We start from the raw sequence: 6,899 nt of genomic DNA, 5'->3' as shown, positions 1-6,899 counted from the left end.
GGTATACTTCTCGATCATAGATTGAAAAATTTAATATTTGTCGAATTAAGCTTATATGTTTTCAACATATTATGAGGAATGTGATTGAAGATGGTGCGCATAGCTATCATAGAGTTGTTGTTTAAATCAAAGATCAACTTTATGCTATAATCTAATTAGACTTAAATTAGAACTAGTTGATAAAGCTAACAGTTTGTAAAACGCTAACTTCAATGCTAAGAAATAATTTATTAATGTAAAAGTAAGTTACAAGTTTCTTAATAAGCGATATCAGTTGGCAGTTTTATTGATATTTTGAGTCTGTATTATTCGGTCTGAGAGTGCTATACGTAATAGTATCTTATGTATTAAAATAATCCATGGAAACCATCAACATTTTGAGCGCTGCTACTGCTGAACCTTAAAGGCTGTCCACTGTTCAATATAACAGAATAAGTTCCTCTTTCTTTCTACCCTGTATGCACAGTAGTAGCGAATAACTATACTATTAAGTTAATGTCTCTCTTGGATCAACATGAATCATTCTGCTGTAATTCTGTTCTAATCATAAAGAGTACACTAATATTTGGCCTTATTGTCAAATTATTCAAGGTGTAGTTACGTGAATAGTAGGAGTACTCCCCTGCTAGTTGGGAAATAAAATTCCTCAGCTGGCAATACTTTTTTAGGGTTGTGCAATTTTACTCAGCAAATTTATATTAAGAGAATATATACCTAGTGTAAGGAGTAAATTTATAATTTGAATTTACAACGATAACGATTTATAGCATTGACACCAAAAAATTAAGGACCTGTAGTCTTATATTTACTGTCTTAAAGTAGTGTTTAGTAACTAAAAATGTATCTATTGCACGAAGGAGAAAGAGATCGAGAAAGAGAGGAAAACGATCTCATTTGACTATCTTTTTTTAGTCTGCGTGTAGTGCGATTGGAAAAAAACTTTGGTAAAGAATATCCCATTCGTTTTTGGAACGCAGGACGCAGGTATTGGTGACGTTAACCCAGCGTTGCCATCTGTACGAGGTTGCTCGTACAATTACGAGATTTCTGGTCTTCCGTACGAGGTACGAGGACGTTATTAGCCTCGTACAATTATGTACGAGATTTTGATTTATGAAACTAAAAAATCCTTTTTATTGCTGGGAACTTTTTTATCTACATGATTAAATTATATCTATATCTCACTCGAATAAATATGAATGAGCTCAAGCTCGTTATCCTGAAGGTTTAAATGAAATTTTTGAGCCAGATAAGTTTTGAGCCCATGTACTGAAAACTGAAGGCTTTGCGAGCTAGCTCATTTTGCCCTATCTACATTATTCCTGCCCCATGCGAATGCCGATTGCGAGCAGGTTTTTATTAAAGTCAATTTAATAAAAACAGACATACGAATCCGACTTCTGTGGAAACTGTGAACGGCACCCTTCTTGCTGCGGAGGGTAGAAAAGGTCCAACACGTGTTGGAAACTGCTTTAATTTTGAAGCATCGAAGGAGATGTATAGTCGTATGACTAAAGAAAAGTTATACGCCAGTGTAAAACGACGTCAGTAAGGATGTTCCTGATATCATATTTGGAGATGATAAACTAAGCCTATAATAATATAATAATACATTATAGTGAGGGGTAGATCTCAGGGGTATTTAAAACTATGGGTTAGTCACCAATATCGAATTTCGAATTTTAATCTTCCTTTATCACAAACAATTTTCAATTTTAAACAATAAATACATTTAGACGCGGGCGCACGCTATTCACACTCAAAACGGAAGCGCCCGGAACATAGATTATACACTGTTGAAAAGATCGACATAGATGCTAACTATGTATAGCGAGCGGGCATACGGCCGCGAGAGTGACGTACCGGTCGGTTTGCTACATACTCCCCCTCTAGTCCTGGAGGACGCCCTCGCTCCTGGACTAGCATCTCATTACTACTGGGCTGAGGGACAGGCGCAAGACCAACCATACCACCAGCTGCGGGAGAAAGACGTGGAGCTTCAGCACATGGTTCAGCATGCCGTGTCGTCATATGCCCTGGAACTCGAGAATCTGTTTTAACATTATTTGGGGGACGACCACGTTTCTTTTTAGGCATCACCGGCCGCGGAAGAGCATCACTCTGATTCTCACGGTATAGAGTGAGATCGTTCACATGATATTTCCCTAAAACTTCATCAGGTTTGTCAACATGCGCGACGTGGTAAGTAGTAGGGCTGACCTTTTTAACGATGCGATACGGACCATCGCGTTTTGGAACAAACTTAGAAGTAAGGCCATTAGCGCTCTTACTGAGGACATGTGATTTGATGAGAACCATGTCACCTTCGTTGAATGTTTCAATGGGCCGTCTCGAACGATCAGCATACCCTTTAGCTTTATCTTGAAGCGTCTCTACACGTTCGCGCACCGCTGAAAAGGAGTTAACAAATTTCCTGAGATAGGGAGTTATTTGGGGAACAAAGTTATCTTTGTCTAGAACAGCACGAAGGTCATGGGCGACTTCTGTGGGGGACCTCATCTCTCTGCCAAATGACAAGTAAGCAGGTGACATACCTGTGGTGCGACATTTAGCGTTATTAAGAGCGAATCGAATCACTGGTAACATGTTTGGCCAGGAAGTGTGGTCACATTCCACGAGTTGTGCTAATAAAGTCTTAAGATCTCTGTTTTTACGTTCGGCGGGGTTTGCTTCTGGGTGATAGAGAGGGATAAGGTTTTGCTTTATCCCCAGGATGGACATGCATTGACGCATGACTGCCGAAATAAATTGTACGCCATTATCAGAAACTAGTCGGCGTGGAAGACCGAACCTCATAAAATACTCCTCTATGAGGACATGTGCACACGCCTCAGCAGTAGCTTCCTTCAATGGGAAAAGTTCTGTCCACCTCGTAGCAGTATCTTCTATTAGCAAGATCCAACGCTCCCCCTGTTTTCCAGGTGGTAACGGGCCGAAAAGATCAACTGCCAAGACCTCGTTGCGCTGGTTCATCACCGGCGTCTGCAATAGACCTGGAGGCTTGGTATTAGCAGCCTTATAGCGTTGACAATGGATACATGCCTTTACATAGTCGGTTATGATTCTTCTCATTCCTGTGAAGTAGAACAGACGTGAGACTTGTTGGTAAGTCCGGTCAATTCCTGCATGTCCAGCGGTAGGGGCATCGTGAAGCTCTTTGAGAACGTCGGTCACTTGATGGGCAGGAATGACTAATTGTGGGGCCTCGGCATCAGAATCCGGATTAAGTCGATATAAAACACCTTGTTCCATTAGAAATCCTCTTTCTGACCATCTTTTAGCAGCAAGTTCATCCACTCCTTCCAGTTCTGTGACGATCTTCTGTATTTCCGGATCAGTCAACTGGTCTTGACGTAACTGGGTAGGTGACTTGGTGGGCAGGTCGCAAATGACAGAACAGATGCCGCAGTTATTTTGTGTTTCGTTGGAACAGATCGGTCTACTTAACGTGTCAGCGACAACGTTAGCTTTTCCTGGGGTGTACTCGAATCTGATGTCAAATTCTTGGAGTTTAAGCGCCCAACGGACCAACCTACCAGCAGGAGACTTTAAAGAAAGCAACCAACGCAAGGGTTGGTGGTCACTGCCTATAATAATTGGTTGGCCGTCGAGGTATGGCCTGAAACGCTCCACGGCCCAGACTACAGCAAGCGCTTCCCGTTCTGTAGTAGAGTAGTTGCGCTCCGCTGCGGTGAGTAGGCGGCTAGCATACTCGATAGGTCTTTCGTCCTTGCCTTCCCCTTGAGCTAAAACTGCGCCAAGTGCATAGTTGCTCGCATCGGTACGCAGTACTAAGGGTTGTTTAAAATTCGCTTGAACAAGTACGGGCGCCGTGGTCAGCAGACGCTTCAATTCTTTGAATGCCTGTGTTTGTTCAGGTCCCCAGCTCCATGTGTAATTCTTCTTGGTTAGTCGAGTAAGCGGTTCTGCTATCTTTGAAAAGTTTGGAATAAACTTCCTGAACCAAGAGCATGTTTGGAGAAAAGTTCTTAAATGTTTTAGGTTAGATGGTTCCAGCATATTAAGGACAGCACTGACCTTCTCAGGGTCAGGAGACACACCGTCTGGAGTGATGACGTGGCCCAGATAACGGACCCTTTCTTTGGCAAAAGTGCACTTCTCTCTGTTTACGTGAAGTTTAAATTCAGACAAACGTCCAAAAACAGCTTCCAGATCTTGTAGGTGTTGCTGGAATCCTTCTGAAATAATTAACAAATCGTCTAGATAAGCAAGTACTGTAACATCCTTCAAAGCAGCACAGGAGCGTAGACGATCAATAAGCCTTTGGAAAGTCGCCGGCGCATTCTTCAAGCCGAACGGCATTCTTTTAAAACGGTAAGTGCCTAGGGGGCAGACAAAAGCTGTTTTGTCTCTGTCTGCTTCTCGGACCATAACTTGCCAATATGAAGAACGAAGGTCTATTGTGGTCATGTAACAATTCTTCTTCGTACTCTGGAGAAGATCATCAATGCGTGGGAGTGGGTAAGTATCCGATTTGGTTACTTCATTTAAGCGCCTGTAATCCACGCAGAATCTTACATTACCATTGGACTTCGGTATCATCAATGCAGGAGAGCACCAGGCGGATTCGCACTCTTCAATGATGTCATCTGCCAGCATCTTCTCTATTTCATTCTTCATCGTCTCCTTCTTGGAAGGGTTAAGGCGATAGGGCGGCACAGCTATCGGGGGGTGATCTCCGGTGTCTATGCAATGTTCTATGAATGGTGTCGGACCTCCCCCTGCTGTAAAAATACTTTCATGTCGAATAAGGAACTCAGATAATGCTTGGCGCTCAGCTGATTGCAAATGCATGCCTTCATCATCCCGAAGCATGTTAGTAGAAGCTATGCACACACCACGAGACATAGGTTCAAAAAGTAATTTATAATGCACCTTAGCATCAGTACTAAAATACCATTCATGACGATGAAAATCAATAATAACTTTGGCAGCATTAATAAAATCAATACCCAATAGAGTTTCATTATCATTAGAATCAGGGAAGATTATAAATGGAATGTTAATCACTATGTGTTCTAACCTCACTGGTAATATGGTTGTCAATACATCCATATTCCGAACATGCCCATCAGCAAGTTTGACTCGCCTAGTGGAGGGAGTAAGAGGGTGACCCTTATGCAGAAGGAGAGCATACAGCGTGTGACCAGCAATACAATGCTTAGCTGCTGTATCTATAAGTGCAGTACCCTGTTTACCGAGAACTTGAATTTTGAAAATAGGCCGTAAATGCAAATACCTATCATCACTCTCACGGTCGTACAAGGACGCTACAACACTTCCCTCACATGTACAATAATTAAAATTTAAACAATTATCAATTTCCACACATTCGTTAATTTTTCCAAAATTACACTTACTGCCTTTTGTGTCACAGTCATGGTTAGTTGAAAATTTTAAATTATTACAATTTGGTTCAATTATTTGATTATAAGGTAAAATTGAGTTCTTACATTTAGGTCTAGTTCCCTGGTTATAACAAATATTTAAATTTTTACACTTTGTCCGAACATCCTGATTATATAAAACATGAGAATCACAAAAGGTTGGCATCTCATTATTACTAGTGCAATTACAGTTAATATTCTTTGACACAGAATCATTACAGGCATGAAAATAAGATTTTCTGGAAGTAGGGCCTCTGTTAATGGTAGCATAATTAATATTTGCATCCCGGTTACAAAAATTTTGACATTCAAAATTACTCAGAAAATTATTTTTGTCATGCTGCTTAACATCATACATTGCATTCTGAACAGGTAAATTAGAACTAATTGTGTTAGTATTATTAACATTACACTGAACACTATAAAACGCATTATTGTCATTTTGCACACCCTCGGAAAAGTTAGATTGACTTTGCTCACCTCGGTTGTTTAACTTACGGCACTGTTCCCGTGCATGTCCAAACCGTTTGCAGTAGGAGCACACTGGACGCTGTTTCTTCGTGGTCACGAATTGCTCTGCAGAACCTGGCACAGCAGCGGCAGGCGTGGCAACGGTAGGCTGGGCGACAGCGACAGGCACAGCGGTGGCGGGCACGACGGCCGCGGCGGAGTTTGGAAAGCGCGCGCGCGGCGCCGGGGCACTCGCACGAGCGGCGCACGGTTCAGGCAGACTCGCAGCCTGGGCCGGCTGGGCACGGATCGAACGCACACCACTAGTGGACGACACTGGTCTCGATTGAGTCTCCTCTATCGAATCTTCTATATTCCGAGCATGGTTTAATAATGAATTGAAAGATGTGATTTCTTCACGGCGCAATCTTGTGCGTATTCTATTATGAAGCAACCCGTATATCATATCAAGTTGTACTTTTTCAGTAATATCATCCCGCGGTAGCTTTGCCATAAGCGCACGAATACGAGCAACAAACTTGTCTGTGTTTTCGTTATCCTGCGGGGAAGCAAATATTTCCAAATATATTCTATGTGGTGGAAGGCGGGTGCCATATGCATATATTAAATTTTCTTTGGCTTCGTTCCAAGTGGAGATGTGATGCTTTAATCCTAGCCACCACGTAGCTGCGTCAGCAGACAAAAGCATGGCTAGGCCTCGTATGATGTTAGCGTCAGATACTTGAACGCATTCTGTATAACTTTCAATTGCATCTATAAAGGCCTCAACAGATTCACCAGGTGCACCGCTGAAAGAAGCTCTGCAACGCGCCAAGGTACCATCTACGTTCACTGGGGGCATCGGCGGAGGTGCCGGAGTCGACGATCTTTGTTCCATCACGTACGACATAATGTTCTTAAATGTTTCGGCCTGCGAACGTTGCAGCGAGGCCATCAACGCTGAAACATCATCCAGGTTGAACGTAGAATTGTTGCTACGTGATTCGGCGTGGGGGCGAT

Source organism: Bombyx mori, chromosome 8, assembly GCF_030269925.1.
Source record: "Bombyx mori chromosome 8, ASM3026992v2".
In the NCBI taxonomy this organism is placed as follows: domain Eukaryota; kingdom Metazoa; phylum Arthropoda; class Insecta; order Lepidoptera; family Bombycidae; genus Bombyx; species Bombyx mori.
This window is presented reverse-complemented; position numbering follows the sequence as displayed.